Source organism: Rhincodon typus, chromosome 13 (genome assembly GCF_021869965.1).
Source record: "Rhincodon typus isolate 14 chromosome 13, sRhiTyp1.1, whole genome shotgun sequence".
NCBI classification, from domain to species: domain Eukaryota; kingdom Metazoa; phylum Chordata; class Chondrichthyes; order Orectolobiformes; family Rhincodontidae; genus Rhincodon; species Rhincodon typus.
In genome coordinates, this window is record NC_063344.1 from 3346705 (window position 1) to 3365695 (window position 18991).

An 18991-nucleotide genomic window follows, 5' to 3' on the forward strand; every position below is an offset into this window, starting at 1 on the left:
AGTGGCAGAGATCCCAAAAATCTTTTCACTCATTTGTTCCGACAGTGCATTAGAAACCAGGCACAATGTGTTCATGGAAGGAGGGGGTTGAGAAAACAGTGGATGTAAAAGAAGAATTGGAGCCAAACATGGCTTCAGCGATTTCAGAACCAGAAAACCTGCATTACATGTAAAATTCAACTCAAGAAATATTTTATTTGGATTACAGTGTGCAAAGTATAAGGAAAGCAAATGTATTGAAATACATTTGTATTTTATGATGTCAGCAAAATTCAATGCGTCTTAAAGGTTACAAAGTTGCACAATTCTTCACAATATGACACGCTCGCGTCGACTTCAGAGACAGTACTTAGAAAAGTAGCTGAATAACAAAATAGGCAATGACTAATAATGTAATCATTTCACAGGCAAAGCAGAAACAGGGATAAACAAAATAAGCAGACAGTGCAAAATGAGAAGAATCAGCATTCAGAAGCAAAATAGCACTGGGATGAGCAGACCTTTGACAGCATTCAGCTCAAAAAGAATCCATCTGTTGCACCGCAAATGGGTTCCTTTGACCAAATTCCCAAGAAACAAGGGAGGTTTAAAAGAAAAGAGGCAGCTGATGGCATGAACAAAGAAGCCTACATGAGTTTGCAGCCCTACAGCAAGCGGAAGAGGGGACAAGCCTGCACACCACTCAGCCTTTAGTTTCAAGAACTGCAGATTTCTTGTTCAGATTGCTATCTAAATCTTCCATAAGACTTAGAAACAGAAGTAGGCAAGTAAGCCTATTTATTGAGCTTGCTCTGCCATTCAAGGAGATCACGGCTGATCTGATAATTCTCAACTCCACTTTCCCCACAATCATCAATTCCCTTATGTGAAATTCCTTGCCACAGGGAGCTGTTGAGGCTGGGTTAAGTATATTCAAGGCCCAGATAGACAGATTTTTAAATCAATAAGGGAGTTGATAATTATGGGAAAACACAGGAAAGTGGAGTTGAGAAAATGCAAATCCTTCACTGGGCAATGCCTCACTCTGATATTATGTCCCCTAGACCTAGGCTCTTCTACAAGGGGAGAAAAACCCTAAGAATCTTACATGCTTCAAGAAAGTCACCTCTCATTCATCTAAAATCCAATGAGTATTCGACCATCCTACTCAACCTCTCCTCATAAAAGAATGCCTACATCACCATAATCAACTTTGTTTCCAATGCCAATATATCTTTCCTTTGACAAGGGGACCAAAACTTCATTCTTTATTCATTATTTTTCCTTTATTCATTCATGGGACGAGGGTGTCGCTAGCTAGACCAGTGTTTATTCCCTACTGCTAAATGTCTAGAGGGCAGTTAAGAGTCAACCACATTGCTGTGGTTCTGGAGTCACAAGTAGGTAAGGATGGCAGTTTCCTTCCCTCAAGGACATTAGTGAACCAGATGGATTTTGTGACAACCAACAATGATTTCATGACTATCATTAGACTCTTAATTCCAGTATATTTTATTGAATTCAAATTCCACCATCTGCTATGGTGGGATTCATACCCAAGTCCCCAGAATCCTATCTGGATCTCCAGATTAACAGTCCAGTGATAATACCATTAGACCATCACCTCCCCTCAAAGTGCTCATACTGTGGTCCAGCTGGTGACTTGTATAATTTTACCTACATCTCCCTACTTTTAAATTCCATTCCCTTTGAAATAAAGGCCAACAATCCATTTGCCTTCCCTTTTACTTGATGAACTTGGATGCTAGCTTGTTGCGATTACGTTTCCAAATCCCTCTGGGTTGATCTTTCTGCAGCCTGTCTCCATATAAATAATATTCAGCTCTTCTATTCTTCCTGCCAAAGTGCATAACTTAATTTTGCCCACATTATACTGCATCTGTACAAGGTTTTTGCCAAGTCACAATCTTATCTATATCCTTCAGTAGGCTGTGTACTATCCTCACTGTTTATTCCTCGACCTATTTATGTGACATCCACAAACTTGGCCGTAGTACATTGATTTTCCTTATCCATGTCATTAATTTATTGTAAATAATTCTGACCCCAGCGGCAGTTGGCTAGTTACAGGTTGTCATCCTGAAAACACCTCTCTTATCCTCTCCTTCGCCTTTACCTATCCTGCTTGTTACAAAGAACAAAGAAAATTACAGCACAGGAACAGGCTCTTCGGCCCACCAAGCCTGCGCCGATCCAGATCCTCTATCTAAACCTGTCACCAATTTTCCACGGATCTTTATCCCTCTGCTCCCTGCCCATTCATCGATCTGTCTAGATACAACTTAAATGACGCTAACGTGCCCACCTCTACCACCTCCGCTGGCAACACGTTCCAGGCACCCACCACCCTCTGCGTAAAGAACTTTCTACGCATATCTCCCTTAAACTTTTCCCCTCTCACCTTGAAATCGTGACCCCTAGTAATTGAGTCCCCCACTCTGGGAAAAAGCTTCTTGCTATCCACCCTGTCTATACCTCTCATGATTTTGTAGACCTCAATCAGGTCCCCCCTCAACCTCCGTCTTTCTAATGTAAATAATCCTAATCTACTCAACCTCTCTTCATAGTTAGCACCCTCCATACCAGGCAACATCCTGGTGAACCTCCTCTGCACCCTCTCCAAAGCATCCACATCCTTTTGGTAATGTGGCGACCAGAACCGTACGCAGTATTCCAAATGTGGTCGAACCGAAGTCCTATACAACTGTAACATGACCTGCCAACTCTTGTACTCAATACCTCGTCCGATGAACGAAAGCATACCGTATGCCTTCTTGACCACTCTATCCACCTGCGTTGCCACCTTCAGGGTACAATGGACCTGAACACCTTAAAGAATTCTAATAAATTTTTCAGGTACAAATTGCCCTTCATGAAGGCATGCTGACTGTTTGATTACATTGTGCAATTCTAAATGCTGTATTACATTCTTTATAATAGACTCTAACAATTTCCCAAAGAGATGTTGTTAGCTATTTATCTTACTACTTCTTGTTTTGAATAAATGTGTTAACTGGCAGTTTTCCAATCCTACAGCACTTTTCCAGAGGCTAAGGATTCTTGGATGATTACTACCAGTGTATCTAATATCTTTACAGCTACTCATTTTAAAATCCTAGGGTGCGGTCCAGAGGATTTATTGGTCTTCAGTCCCATTGGTTTCTCCAGTACTTCTCTAGTGATAAGTATTGCATTTATTTCCTCTCCTTTTTTGCCTCTTAACTTAGAATTCTCAAAACGCTATTAGTGCCTTCTACTGTGAAGACCTACGCTGAGTATCTATTCAACTCCTCTGCCATTTTGTGGTTCCCAATTATTATTTCCCCAGCCTCATTCCCTAAAGTGACTATGTTTACTTTGATCTTTTCCTTATATATAAAAGAAGCTCTTGCTGCCCATCTGGATATTACTTAAAAATTTATACACACATTTTATTTTCTCCTTTTTTGGGCACCTTTTGCTTTTTTTTTAAAAACTTTCCCAATCTTCTGGCTTGCCATCAATTTTTGCCACACTGTATGCAATCCTTTCAATTTGTTGCTTTCCTTAACTTCCCCGTAATTCAGAGTTGGCTTATCCTTTTCCTAGGATCTTTCCTCCTCACTGTGAAATGTATCTTTGTTGTGAACCATGAATAATTCTCTTAAACTCCTGCCATTGTTCCTCAACCATCTTTGCTGCTAAACTCTTTTCTCAGTCCACTCCAACTAGCTCTGCCCTTGGTGTTTTGTAATTACCTTTATTTAACTTTAGCACAGTTTGTTTCCGACACAAGTTTGTCCCTCAAACTTAATGATAAATTCTATTATGTTACGGTCACGGTTTTCTCAGAAATCTTTTAATATGAGACCATTTATTAAACCTTCTTCATTAAATAGCACCAAATCCAAAAAGCCTGCTCCCTGGTTAGAACCAAAACATATTGTTCCAGGACTGTCCTGAATACACCCTACAAATTCTTCCTTTTTAGTATATCTGCCAATCTGACCATTCCAATTAAAGTCATCCATGACTAATATTCTGCCTTTAGTTTATATGCCTTAATTATCTCTTGATTTAAATTATCCTATTGTATAGCTACTGTTACGGGGCCAAGATTATTCTTACCAGCGTCTTCTTCCCCACCATTTCTTAATTCAACCTATATGGAATCTAGACCTTCCAATCCAAGACTACTTTGCGCTGCTGTACTTATTTCATCTCATACTAACATTGCTTCCCATCATCCTTCCCGACATTTTAAAAATTCACATACCTCTGAATATTTAGTACTCAGCTTGGATCTGTTTGGAAACCAGATCTCCTTAATGGCTATAACAACATATCCATCAACCTCTACTGTGCTATTAATTCATTCCACAGCAGATTGGCTGTTCATCTTAGTTGGTGAACATTAAAAGATAATTTCAGGCATAATATTTCTTTTTGTTGCTTAGAATGCATTCTCAATTTCTACTGCTGTTTCCTCATCTTCTCTGCTGTTATTGCTATGTTGGTTCAAGTACATAAACTAGTAGACCAACTATTAGCTACTTTCAGATATTGCACCTCCCCTCATCTCGTCTCATTTCTGCTAGACCCGGATTACAGGCCAATCTCAATAAAAGCCTCACACACACTCATCTTCTCAAACTATTTGCTTGTTATTATCACTTTCCACAGTTGGAAAATAATTTTTGACACAGTTTGCAGTTGAAACCCTGAGAAGCACACTATCTTTCTTGAAAAGTATCTCAAACTATTTGTCATTTGGAGAAGTGCATCAGCTGTACGCTAAAAGGTAATATGATACGTACATAATTTTGAATTATATGGCATTGTTAAGTAGTAAAACATCCCAGAACTTCTCAGGAGAGCTAGAAAACATGAGTTTATACTGAGACTAAAGGAAATGTATGGATAGTTGACCACAGCTTGGTCAACTAGGTTTTAAGGAGCAAAGGAGAGACAGCCAAAGATGCAGACAGGAAGAGAATTCTAAAATTTAATGCATATGAAGATGAAAGGAGAGCTATCAATCCTAGAATTGTTACAGCACAGATGGTGGCCATTCTGCCCATTGCATTTACAGCAGCTCTCCAGTATCTCATCTTGCGTCATATCCTGCCTTCTCCCCATTGCTCTGCACTTTGTATCTTTTCAAATAATCCCCCGCTGAATACCTTCACTGAACCTGCTTCCACCAAACACAGTGGCTCATTGGTTAGCATTGCTGCTTCACAGCGCCAGGGTCCCAGGTTTAATTCCACCCTCAGGCGATTGTGTGTGTGGAGTTTGCACATTCTCCTTGAGTATGCATGGGTTTCCTCCCACAATCCAAAGATGTGCAGGGCAGGGGATTGGCCATGCTAAATTGCACGTAGTGTCCGGGGATGTTTAGGTTAGGTGGGTTAGACATGGGAAAATGCAGGGGTAGGGGAATGGGTCGGGGTAGGATGCTCCTTGGAGGGGCAATGTGGACTTGTTCAGCCAAATGGTCTGTTTCCATACTGTAGGGATTCTGTGAACACTCAAGCCAGTTATTCCAGACTCCAAACATCCTGTACGTGAAAAGATTTTTCTCCTGTCCCTCTTGCTTCTTTAACTAAATATTTTAAATGTTTCCCCTCTCATTCTCAATCCTTTCACGAGTGGGAATATTTACTCCCTATTTATTCTGTCCAGATCACTCATGGTTGAAGTATTTAAAATCCTATCTGGTTGAGAGACACTACTACTATGCCATAAGAGCCCAAATTGGCAATTATATAGTGTTTTTCAATGCAGTTAACAGCCAATTGAATACGTTTGAAACATAGTCAGCTTTTTTAACATAGCAAATGTGACAGCCAATTTGAATACAGCAATATTCAAACACAATAAAGCGAGATAATCTGTTGTGATATTGACTGAAGGGTAAATAGCTCCCTTGCCCTTCTTTGAATAGTACTGTGGGATTTTTAAGGTCCATTTGAGGGGGCAGGTGATGTCTCAGATTTTTGTTTCCATTCATCCACATGATCTAGACATAAGTAACTGGGCCAGATATTAACGGCCATCCCTAAGTTACTTCAAGAGGATGATGGTGAGCTGCCTTCCTGAACTGCTCAGCTACATATTGGTTAGGTACACACAGTACTGTTAGGAAGAAGGCACAGTCAATAATGTAGTGTTTTCTCGATATATCAACGTTGATATTCGTTGCCAAGCCCTGAAGTAGGTCATGACAATGGCCTGCCTCAGAGGCAAGCGTGTTACTGACTGACATTCACAGGGTTGTAAAGCTAGAGAAATTATGGCGGAAGGTCAGGGAAGGCTTCAGAAACAAGGATGAGAATTTTAAAACTCAAATATTGCTGCACCTGGCAATATAGGTCAAAGTGCTGAGCAGGGACAGAGAAACTGGTCTCGATGCGGGTTTGGGTGCAAAGTTTTTAGACTAGCTCAAGTTCACATTGGGAGAAAAAAGACAGGCCATGTGAACACAATTATAGATAATTAAAGCCTTTGACAAGAATTTCAGAAGCAGATGAACGAGGCTTGGTTGAAGTCAGAGGAGGGTGGAAATGGGCAGTCTTGTGATGATCTGATATGTTAAAATATCTTTGTAACACGAAGGTTGTGAACGATCTGGGTGTGTCTCAGATGGTAGCTGTGACGGAAAGTGATGGAGATTGTGGTGGGGAATTCAACATAATAGCTTTGTACTTCACCCATGATTGGAAGCAATTTCCACTTATTCATTATTGGGTGTCAGATGAGCACCACAACCAATTTAAGACAGTTGAGTGATCAAGAGGTGGTGCTGAGATAGAGTTGGGAGTCATCAGCATTCATGTGGAGCCTGAAGTGTTTTGGCATGTTTCTAATGAACAGAATTTTGTAAAAGACAGACAAGGGAGACCAAAGATGAAACCTTCTGAGCTTCCACAAGTAATGATATGGCAAGGGAAGCCACTACAGTTGATTTTCTGGCCATAACTCAAAAACAAACAAACAGGCAAGGAAGATCCACTGAGTTGGATAATGGAGCGAAAGTACTGGGGAGGCATGATGGCTCAGTGGTTAGCACTGCTATCTCAGCACCAGGGATCTGGGTTTGATTCCAGCCTTGATTGACTGACTGTGCGAACGCCACACATTCTCCCCACGTCTGTGTGGGTTTCTTCTGGGTGCTCCTGTTTTCTCCCACGGTCCAAAGATGTGCAAATCAGTGGATTGGCCATGGTGAATTGTCTGTCGTGTCCAGGGATGTGCAGGCTAGGTAAGGGGGTTACAGGAATATGGTGCAAGTATGGATTTGGATGGGATACTCTTTGGGAAAATTAGTGCAGACTCATGGGCTGAATGGCTTCTTTCTGCACTGTAGGGATTCTGCAATTCTAAGATTTAGATGTCTACATGTCAAAAGCACAAGTCAGGTCAAGGAGGATGAGGAAGGAAGTTTACCGTGGTCACCGTCCTAGGATGTACCTTATAATGCAGAGGAGAGTCATTACAGCACCATGACTGTGTGGATTCAAATGAGGAGTTGTGTGAAAAAAGGGAAGAGATTTTTGTGTTGATAATTTCAAGGGATTTGGAGATGAAAGGGTAAGTAGAAATGGAACTTTTTTTGAGAAAAGGGGTGATGGCAGCAAATATGAAGGAAGTGGACAGATAGCTAAAATTTATATCTTGAGGGACATGGAACAAAATTGGGTGATCAAATGATTGACAGTTTGGTCAATTTAGTGGACAGAAACTCTAAGCAGCCACAACTCAAATGGCAGGACAGCATAAGGGAAGATTCTACCATCCTTACCTGGTCTGGCCTACATGTGGCTCCAAACCCACAGCAATGTGGTTGGCTTTTAACTGCTTTCTGGGCAATTAGGGATGGTCAGTAAATGCTCGCCTAGTTAGTGACACTCGCATCCCATGAATGAATGAATGAATTAATGAATTAATGAATTTAAAAAGCTAGGAGAGGAAAAAAAAAAGGTCAAAGTTGCAGCAAGGTTGAAACTTGGGGCATGCCTGACTAAGAAAATCAAGGGAATAGGTAGATGTTGTTAAAACAATGATCTCAATCTTCAGGACAAAGAATTCCAGGAGCTCCTCATAACTGTTTAATGTTATGAAGGAGGCACAGAATGCAGGTAAAAAGAATTTAAGATGATGCTATTCTTTGTAGTGGAAAAGGAAAACCAAACGACTCTTGAACAATTGAATAGTTATAGCAGATAACAGCAGGTCCAGACTCGACTTTTGATGATCCTGCCCGACCAGACAATGAATGTTTAGACGGATCACTGGTGAAACCACGAGTCCCTTGCAAGTGTTGTTAATATGTAGCATTAGAAATAAACTTTTCTACTAAGACTGTATTCCTTTTATTTAATGAAAGCACTGCAGTTAAAAAAAAAACTTCTTGCAAAAGCATCATAAACCAGAGAAACAAAATCTACAAGATCCCAAATCAAATTTACTCCTTTTTAATTGAAAATAAGGATAGCTTATTGTTATTTAAGAATTATATATGCATACTCAACAGGCAATCCAGATTTAAATATTCATTCAATATCCATAATATTACTGTCTGTATTAAGAAAATCACAGTAGAAACAGTAGAGTGGACTATGTTCAATAGTTATTTGTAATGCCGGATATTATCCTTCTACTAAGATATCAATTTGGATGTATAGCACCTTTAAGTGTAACAAAACATTCTAAGACATTACATGTGAGCATTATAAAGTGGAATTCGACCAAGTCGTACAACGTGATATTCGGCTGGATGGTCAAAAGCTTGCTGTAGAAGAAAGTTAAGGAGCATCTTAAAAGGACAAGCACGCGCAAGAGAGAGAAGAGGTATTTGGAGAAAATTCCAGAGCAAGGACAGCTGAGGGCATCCAACCAATGGTTCAGCACTTAGAGTATATTCATAATGTCAGAATTAGGTAAGTGTAGATGTCATAATATTGTGGGGAATAGGAAGGGCTAAGGTCAAGTTAAAGGGATTTCAAAACTAGGTTGAGAACTTTTAAAAAGAAGTGTTGCTTGGCTCTGGCAGATAAATTCCCAGGGCCCGATAATCCACATCCTAGCGTACTGAGGGAAATGGCCCGAGGAAAGTCGATGCTTTGGTGGTCATCTTTCAAGATTCTACAGACTTTAACAACGGTCCAATGTCTAGGAATTGTTGCAATATGATCCACAATTTTAAAAAACAAATAGAGACAAAGAGGAAATTACAGGCTGCTGAGCCTGACATCTGTAATGGGGAAAATACTACAGTCCATTATAAAAGATCAATAGCAGAGGACTTGTAAAATGGTGACAGGATCAGACGGTCAGTGTCAATTTATGAAAGGAAAATGATGCTAGACAAATCTACTGAAATTTTGACAGATACAATAAGTTGAGTTGATAAGGGGGATCCAGTGAATGTGGTTTACAGTGGATTACAGAATACTGAAAGGCCTGGGAAGATGTTTCCATTCGCAGCAGAGACTAGGACCCGAGGACACAGTCTTACAGTAAAGGGAAGACCCATTAGAACGGAGATGAGGAGAAACTTCTTCAGCCAGACAGTGGTGAATCTAAGGAATTCATTGTCACAGAAGGCTGTGGGGGCCAGGTCAGAGTATATTTAAGACAGAGGTAGATAGGTTATTGATTGTTAAGGGGATCAAAGGTTCAGGGAGAAAACAGGAGAATGGGGTTGAGAAACTTATCAGCCATGATTGAATGGCAGAGCAGACTCCATGGGCCTAGTGGCCTAATTTCTGATCCAATGCCTTATGGTTTACTTGGGCTTTCAGGAGGCTTTCAATAAGCTCCCATAAGAGAAATTAGCATGTAAATTGAAGTGTATAGGATTGGGGTTAGTAAACTGACATGGATAGAGAATTGATTGGCAGACAGGAAACAAAGTGGGAGTAAACAGGTCTTTTTCTGAATGGCAGGTAACGACTATGGGATAGCACAAGAATCAGTGATGACTGCATCTAATAACTTAGATGAGAAACTAAATGTAATATCTCTAGGTTTGCAGGCAACACAAATCTGGGTGGGAGGAGAGGTGTGGAGGGGTGTGGAGGAGGACACAAAGATGCTTCAGTGTGATTTGGACAAGTTGAACAAGTGGGCAAATGTGGGAAATGTGCAGACGGTGAAGTAAAATGTGGAGAAATGTGAAGTTAAGCACTTTGGTAGTAGACACAGGCAATAGACTACTATCCAAATGGCGATAAACTGAGAAATAGGAGGTGCAATGAGACCTGGGTGTCCTTGCACACCAGTCCCTGAAAGTCAACATGCAGGTGCAGCCAGTGGTGAAGACAGCAAACTGCATGATGGCCTTCATAGCAAGAGGATTTGAGTACAGCAGCAAAAATATCTTGCTGCAATTGTACAGGGTCTCGGTGAGAACACATCTGGAGCGATATGCACAGTTTGGGTCTCCCTATCTTAAGGAAAGTGTCTGGACAACAAAGGGAGTGTGCAATAAATGTTTACTAGACTGATTCCCGGGGATTTGAAGGACTGACATAAAAGAGACTGGATCAGTTAGGGCAATATTCGCTGGAAGTTAAAAAGAATGAGGGAGGACTAGACAGGATAAGTGCAGGAAGAAAGTTCCCGATGACTGAAGTCCAGAACCAGAAGTCACAGTTTAAGGATATGGGGGCTGGTCATTTAGGACCTAAAAGTGGAGAAATGTCGTTATCCCGAGAGTGGTGAGCCTGTGGAATTCTGTGCCACTGAAAGCAATTGAGGCCAAAACACTGAATATTTTTCAAGCAGTTAGATATAATTCTTATGGCCAAAGTGATCAAATGGTATGGGGGAAAAGCAGAAACAAAGTATTGATTTCAACGATCACCCATGAGCACAGTTAAAGGCAGAGCAGGTTCAAATGACTGAATGGCAAATAGGGAAGGACAAATAACAGAAAAGGGGAGCAGGAGAAAGCCAAAGATACGGTGAGCTTCCTTTTTGAACAGCTGCGGCAGTCCATTTGGTGTAGATACACAATGCCATTCCAGAGAGAATTCAAGGATTATGACCCAGCAACACTCAAGGAATGGGGACAAATTTCCAAGTCTGGAAGGCAAGTTGATTGGAGAAAACTTGCAGGTCATAATATTCCCATTTATCTGCTGCCTTTGTGGATAATAGCAATTGTGGGTTTGGGAAGTGCTGTCGAAGGATCTTGGTTGAACTTCTTTAGTATAAAGTTTGAAAACTTCTATAGCGCATCTTGTAGATAGTGCATACTACTGCTACTGAGCATTGGTGGAAGGGAGTGGATGATTATGGATGTGACAAATTAGGCAGACTGCTTTGTCCCAGATGGTGTCAATCTTGTGTTGTTGGAGCTGCACTCATTCAAACAAGACAGTATGTCATCAGACATTTGTTTTGGGAAGTCAGGACAATCAGGAGTTGCTCACTACAAGATTTCTCACCTCTGACCTGCATTCAATTTCTGGTCAATGGTAACCCCCCCCAAGGTGATAAAATTGCATGTCAAGCAGGTGATAGTTAGATGCTGGAAATGGTCATTGCCGGGCATTTGTGTGGCATAAATGTTATTTGCCACTTGTCAGCCTAAGCCTGGATATTGCCCAGATGTTGCTGCATTTGGAAATGGACTGCATTAGTATGAGCAGTGAATCAGATGTGTATTTACAACGGTTATTGTCAGTGTCATACAGTACAGAAACAGACCTTTCGGTCCAACACGTCCATGCCGATTAAGTTTCCCTAACTAAACTAGTCCCATTTGCCTGCATTTGGGCCATATCCCTCTAAACCTTTTCTAATCATGTACTGGTCCAAATGTCTTTTTAATGTTGTAACTGAATCTGCATGCACCACTTCTTCTGGCAGTTCATTCCACACACGAACACTGAAAAAGTTGCCCCTCACGTTCTTTTTAAATCTCTTCTCTCACCGTAAAAATATGCCCTCTAGTTTTGAACTTCCCCCACCCGAGGGGGAAGACCCTTGTTGTTTTCCTTATCTATGCCCCCGCTGATTTTATAAACCTCTACAAAATCACCCCTCAACCTCTTGTGCTCCAATGTAAAAAGTCCCAGCTTTCCAGCCTCCCCCTACAACTCAAACCCTCCAAGTCCCAGTAACAACCTTGTAAATCCTTTCTGCACCATCTCCAATTTAATAATATCCTTCCTATAGCAGGGTGACCAGAACTACACACAATACTCCAAATGCAGCCTAACAAAGATTATGTATAGCCGCAACATGGTTTGCCAACTCTTGTACTCCATGCCCTGGCCGATGAAGGCAAACAGGCCATGTGCCTTCTTAATCACCTTGGCCACCTGCGTTGCCACTTTTAGGGAATTATGGACCTGCAAGCCCAGATCTGTCTGAATGTTAATATTCAGAAGGGTTCTGCCATTTACAGTATAATTCACACCTAAATTTGATCCTCCAAAATTCATCACCTTGCATTTGTCTGGATTAAACACCATCTGCCATTTCTGTGCCCAAGTCACCAATTTATGTATATCCTATTGTATCCTTTCACAATCGCTGGCACTATCAGCAAGTCCACCAGTCTTCATCTCATCCACAAACTTGCTAATCAGACCACATTTTCCTCCAGGGATAGTAGGAACTTTCTATCCGCCTCCCCCTCTCTCCCTACTTATTTCAGAACCTCCTTCCCCTCCCCCATTTCTGAAGAAGGGTCTAGGCCCGAAACGTCAGCTTTCCTGCTCCTCTGATGCTGCTTGGCCTGCTGTGTTCACCCAGCTCTACACCTTGTTATCTCACATTTTCCTCCAGATCATTTATATACACTACGGAAAACCCAAGACTGATCCCTAGGAACAACACTAGCTACCAGTCTCCATTCTGAAAAACACCCTTTTACCCCAACCCTCCGTTTTCTACGACCAAGCCAATTTCATATCCATCTAGCCAGCCCAACCCGAATCCCATGTAATTTTAGTATTTGTACCAATCTGCCATGCAGGACTTGATCAAATGCCTTACTAAAGTCAATATAAACTACATCCACAAGCCTTCCCTCAATTATCTTTGTCACCTACAAAATAATTCAATCAGGTTCGTGAGACATGACCTTGCCCATACAAAACCATGCTGCCTGTCACTAGATAACAAGGTGTGGAGCTGGATGAACACAGCAGGCCAAGCAGCATCAGAGGAGCAGGAAAGTTGACGTTTCGGGTCTAGACCGTTCTTCAGAAATGGGGGAGGGGAAGGGGATTCTCAAATAAATAGCGAGAGAGGGGGAGGCAGATAGAAGATGGATAAAGGAGAAGATAGGTGGAGAGGAGACAGACAGGTCAAAGAGGCGGGGATGGAGCCAGTAAAGGTGAGTGTAGGTAGGCAGTTAGGGAGGGGATAGGTCAGTCCAGGGAGGACAGACAGGTCAAGGAGGCGGGATGAGGCTAGTGGTAGGAGATGGGGGTGGGGCTTGAGGTGGAAGGAGTGGATAGGTGGGAGGACAGGTTAGGGAGGCGGGGCCGAGCTGGGCTGGTTTTGGGATGCGGTTGAGGGAGGGGAGATTTTGAAACTTGTGAAGTCCACATTGATACCATTGGGCTGCAGGGTTCCCAAACGAAATATGAGATGCTGTTCCTGCAACCTTTGGGTGGCATCATTGTGGCACTGCAGGAGGCCCAGGATGGACATGTCATCCAAGGACTGGGAGGGGGGGGGGAGTTGAAACGGTTCGCGACTGGGAGGTGCAGTTGTTTTTTGCGAACCGAGCGTAGGTGTTCCACAAAACAGTCCCCAAGCCTCCGCTTGGTTTCCCCGATGTAGAGGAAGCCACAACGGGACTGTCACTAGTCCATTTTCTTCCAAATGTGCATATATCTTGTCTCCCACTATCTCCTCCAAAATTACTCAATGGTCTGTCCAAAAAATGCAAGCATGCCAAACGCCTTCTGTACCAGAAGATTTGTAGCGTGGGCTGTAGACATGTTCACTGAGTCGGTGGGTTTGGTTGTAAACGTTTCGTCACCCTGCTAGGTAACATAGTCAGTGTACCACCAGTGAAGCGTGGATGTTCTGTCCCGCTTGTTATTTATATGCCTCAATTTGTTGGGATGTTTGGTACCACTTCCGGTTCTGTTTCTTCATGGTTTGTACGTAGGTTCTAATTCAAAGTGTTTGTTGATGGAGATCCGGTTAGAAGACCAGGCCTCCAGGAATTCCCTGGCATGCCTCTGTTTGGCTTTGTAATTATGGATGTGTTGTCCCAGTCGAATTAGTGTCCCTCTTTGTCTGTGTGAAGGGAGACCAGTGAGAACTGGTCGTGTCTCTTGGTGGCTAGTTGGTGTTCGTGTATCCATACTGTCAGTTTTCTTCTGGTTTGGCTTATGTAGTGTTTCTCACATTCCTGCATTGTAGTTTGTACATTGCACCGATTTTGCTGGTTTTGGGTATGGGATTGTTTACGTTAGTTAGTAGCTGTCGAGGGTGGTTGTTGGTTTGTGGGCTACCCTGATGCCTAGGAGTCTGAGTAATCTTGTGGTCATCTTAGAATGACCTTGATGTACAGTAGGGTGATTAGAGAGCCTGGTCATGTTGTGTCTTCCTGTTGTGGTCTGTCTCAGGGGTAACAGCGGATTGTGCTTTTGCCGTATCCCTTCCTTTGAAGACTCCATACAGGTGTCCCCGTTTTGCTTTGCGTAGTTCCAGGTTGCTAGTATGTGTTATGACTCAGCAGCGCACTGACAATGTTACCTGGCAGGGTGACAAAACGTTTGCAACCAAACCCACTGGCTCAGCAAACATGTCTACAACCTCAGCCTTCTTTACCACCCTGTCTATCTGTGAAGCAACTTTCAAATAACTGTTATTAGTGAAATCAGCTTTTATTCCAGATTTTTGAACTGAGTTAAATCCTACCAGTTGCTATGGTGGGCTGTTAACCCAGAGATTAGGCTGCACTTCTGGATGACTAGACTCACGGCTTTACCACTGTACTGTCATCCCTAGTAAGTCAAAAAGAAATCCAATAACTTGGAACAGTGAGATTGAGGGGGGTTGTGAGGTAATGCTCAGTGCCATCAGCAAACAAGAGAAAACTAATCCTTATTTCTGTATTAAGTCACCAAGAGGTAGCATATAGAGAAACAGAAGAGGCCAAGAGTAGATCCTTGTGGGCCAGATGAAGAATAGTAGAGAGGGGAGCCATAACAAGTGGTTTCAAAAATTAAAGATAAAATTACAAATCAGACAAGTGGAGTTCCACGAGCTGGTTCTCAGTGGATTGGTATTATAGGTAGAAGGTGTGATAAAGCTGTGCCAAAAGGAAGTAGGGGAAAAAAAAACAGGAAGAATACAGATGGGTAGTTTGCACACAGGATGTCATTTTTGACTTTGCCATGAGTTATTGAGAGCAAAAGGAGTTTCTCCAGTGTCTTGGCCAATATTTATCACTCAACAAACCTCATTACAAGAGCATCCAATTCTCTCATCAATCGAGAGACCTTGCACGCACAAATTGGCCGCCACATTTTCCATATCCCAGCAATTACACCAAAAAATAATTGATTGGTAGCAAATCACAGATGTTTGTGAGATCATTGAAGGCAGAACAGAAATGTAAATTTTTCTTTACTTCATACATATTTCCTGACCAGTTTTAATGCAAAACAGCAATTCTTAAAGCGAATAAATTGGGAATAATTGGTCAGTTATAATGATAAGCTCCAACTAAGGTCAGTAAAAGAGAAGTAAATTACAACAAACTCAAGCATGCCAAAAGCGTGAGCACATTCATAAATAAGTCTTTGCTCACAGCAATAGAATGATTTAAAATAACGCCACAGTAGAACAGCAAAAGGGTAACTTCACAAACACGTATTTTAACTTGTGATTACATCAGAACCAGTAAATCTAATGATCAAACTTTATTTTGTGACTATCTTGATGATAAATCAAAAGAGTGATGAGAGCAAGGAGTGGATACTAAACATAAACAATTAAATGAAAATAAAGGAAAATAGATCACAAAAGTGTGCTTGACAATATCAGGAAATAGTTGTACTAATCGCACACAGAACTTAAAACACAGAACTGATAGATTAAAAAAAATTGTTAAAAAATCTATTTAAATACAATAACCAAATCTCTGAGTATACACTACATAACATAACCTATTCGGATCAATGTTAATTGCGAGCATGAAAAAGTAATTTATTACACAAGCCAAATAAGAGTTGCTTTTTAAAATGTTAAATGTCCCAAAAGACCAATAGTTCCGATATTACACGGTCATTTTTACGTGTTGATTTAATGTTATGTATGCACGCGATATCAAAACATTAAAATGATTACTGACTGCAACTACACCCAAATTTTAACTGCGGTTTTAAGAGGATACTGAAGGTAGTTTATAAGCGTTCTCCTACTACTGCGCTACAGAAAGAATACAGACAGAACGTGGATTCAGCTTAAGTTTCATTTGTACTCTTTAGAAAATGATGCTGACACTCAGGTGTCAAACCGATTTAATTCAGTACAGTCTAAAGGAGTTACGCCGGAACTTCGGATCAACAATTTTACTCCGTGAATTGTCGAGATGTCTCGAGTCTCCTATTCTTACTCTGGGGGTTATACGCAGTGTGGGTCAAGATCAAAACTCCGAAAGCCCAGGAGTAGCACCTCCCTTCAGGCTACCTTTTAAACTTCAACTACGAGAAAAAGGAGAGCAGGAGCGACAGCTGAGGCTCGGCCACCTCACAAACACACGGGATGCTTGGTGAGACTGAGGGAGGGAAGAGACCCACTGAGCGGAGCCGGGCGGTTCTCCCCTTCCCCGGCCGGTGTCTCACCTCCAGAACCCGGCGCCCCGGCCTCCCACAGGCCAATCCGAGGACAACAGCCCGTTTGGGAGGTGGTAGAGGAGACGAGCGTGCCGAAAGGCAGTAGTAAAAGAAAGAGAGAGCTATCAAGGAGCACTCACAGATTTTGCCCCTCAGGCTCTGTAAGACACGAACTGCTGTATCTTCTTCCGCCATGTCTCGCCGCCGGCCCTCGCCTACTGTACATCTTGCATCCCTCTCACATCCGTCGACGGCCACTGAGAGGGGGCGGGGCGGGGCGGGGCGGGGCCCTGAGCGCGCCTGCGCGTTTCCTCCCTCCCTTCGGCCAGGCACACTCGGGGGAGGGAAAGCCAAGCAGGGCACGCACAGACGCATCAATGCCGTCATCCGAAGCTTTGAGGCGGAGCCAACAGGGCCACAGAAGGGCATGCGCACCACCTTCACCCCCTCCCCCGGCTCACTTCGGGATTGCGGGGGGGCGTGGTGGGGGCGCGCGCCTGTCACTATGCGCATGCGTGTCTCCTCAACGTCACCGCCCCGGCGCGATTGCGTATGCGCGCGCCTGTTCCCACGCGTGCTCTGAAGTCGAGGCGTCGTCGTTGCTTTACATAACCGACCCCAAACTATTGAGAGACTGAATTTCCCTAAATGGCAGCTCGAGTGCAGTTGACGTGCGCACATAGTTTATTTTTCCACTCATTATCCGATCAGCAGAACGTAAGAATTTGGACGTCAGGGCACGTACTGACTTATTCTTGTAGAAAGTGGGTACGGGCACGATGGGCCGAATGGCCTTCCTCTGAGCTGTTAACTTTCTAAGATTCTTCGAGTTGGTGTGGACGTATTTGTAGTGATGAAAGATCACGTCGCATATTTCTTGACCTGCTGTTTGAGGAGACAACACAGTGGATCGGGACCCTTCTTCAGAAATGGGGGATGGGGGAATGGAGCTCTGAAACAAATGGGGGGGGGGGGGCTGGGGAAGGTAGGTGGGACCGTGATAGGTGAGTGCAGGTAGGGAGTGGTAGGGATTGGTCCGTGAGGTGGGAGGCGTGGCTAGGTGGGAGAGAAGATGGACAGTTTGTGTCACGTCAAGGAGGTTGGGATGAGAGGGAGAGTTGTTGGTCATGGGATGGGAAGATTTTCAAACTGGTGAATACCATGTTTAGGCCATCAGGATGTGGGCTCCCGAGGTGTTATATGAGATGTTGCTCCTCCAGTTTGTGTGTAACATCATTATGGAGCAGGCCCAGGATGGACATGTCACCCAGGGAGTGGGAGGGGTGTTAAAATAACTCGCGACCGGAAGGTGTTGTCGTTCATCGCATACAGAGCACAGATTCTCTACGAAATGGTCTCTGAATGTACACTTGGTCTCACTGATGTAGAGAAGGCCACATTGGGAGCAATGGATACAGTAGACTAAGTTGGAGGGTGTACAGGTGATCCCTGTCTGATATGAAAGGTTTGCTTTGGGCCTTGAATGGAGGTGAGGGGGGAGGTGTACTACTTCCTGCGGTCACAGGGAAAGCTGTTGGAATGGTGGGGTTAGTGGGGAGTGTGGAGCAGACGAGGGAGTCGCAGAGTGAGTAGTCCCAATGAAAGGCAGGTAGGGGTGGGGAGGAAAATATCTCTTTGGTTGTGGGGTTGGATTGTAGGTGTCGGAAATAGCGGAGAATGATATACCGGATGCAGAGGTTGGTGGTGTGATATGTGAGGACCAGGGAGATTCTGTCTTTATTTTTGTTGGGGGAAGGCAGTTTGAGGGCAGAAGTGCAGGAAATGCAAGAGATGCGGTTGAGGGCATTTTTGGTCACCAGAGGGGGGATGTAATGGGAGTGGAACGCTCCATCTTGGGAGCAGATGCGGTGGAAGTGGAGGAATTGGGAGTAGGGGATCGCATTCTTGCAGGAGGGTGGATGAGAGGAGTTGTGGTCCAGGTAGCTGTGAGAGTCGGTGGGCTTGAAATAGATGTCAGTGTTAAGGCGGTTACCAGAGATAGAGACGGAGAGATCTAGGAAGGAGAGGGAGGTAGCAGAGATGGTCCAAGTGAATTTGAGGTTGGGGTGAAAAGTGTTAGTGAAGTTGATGAATTGTTCAAGCGACAAACAACAACATCTTCCAGTCGCTTCCAGTGCCACAGTGACACCACGTGCAAACTGGAGGAGCAACACCTCATATTCCGCCTT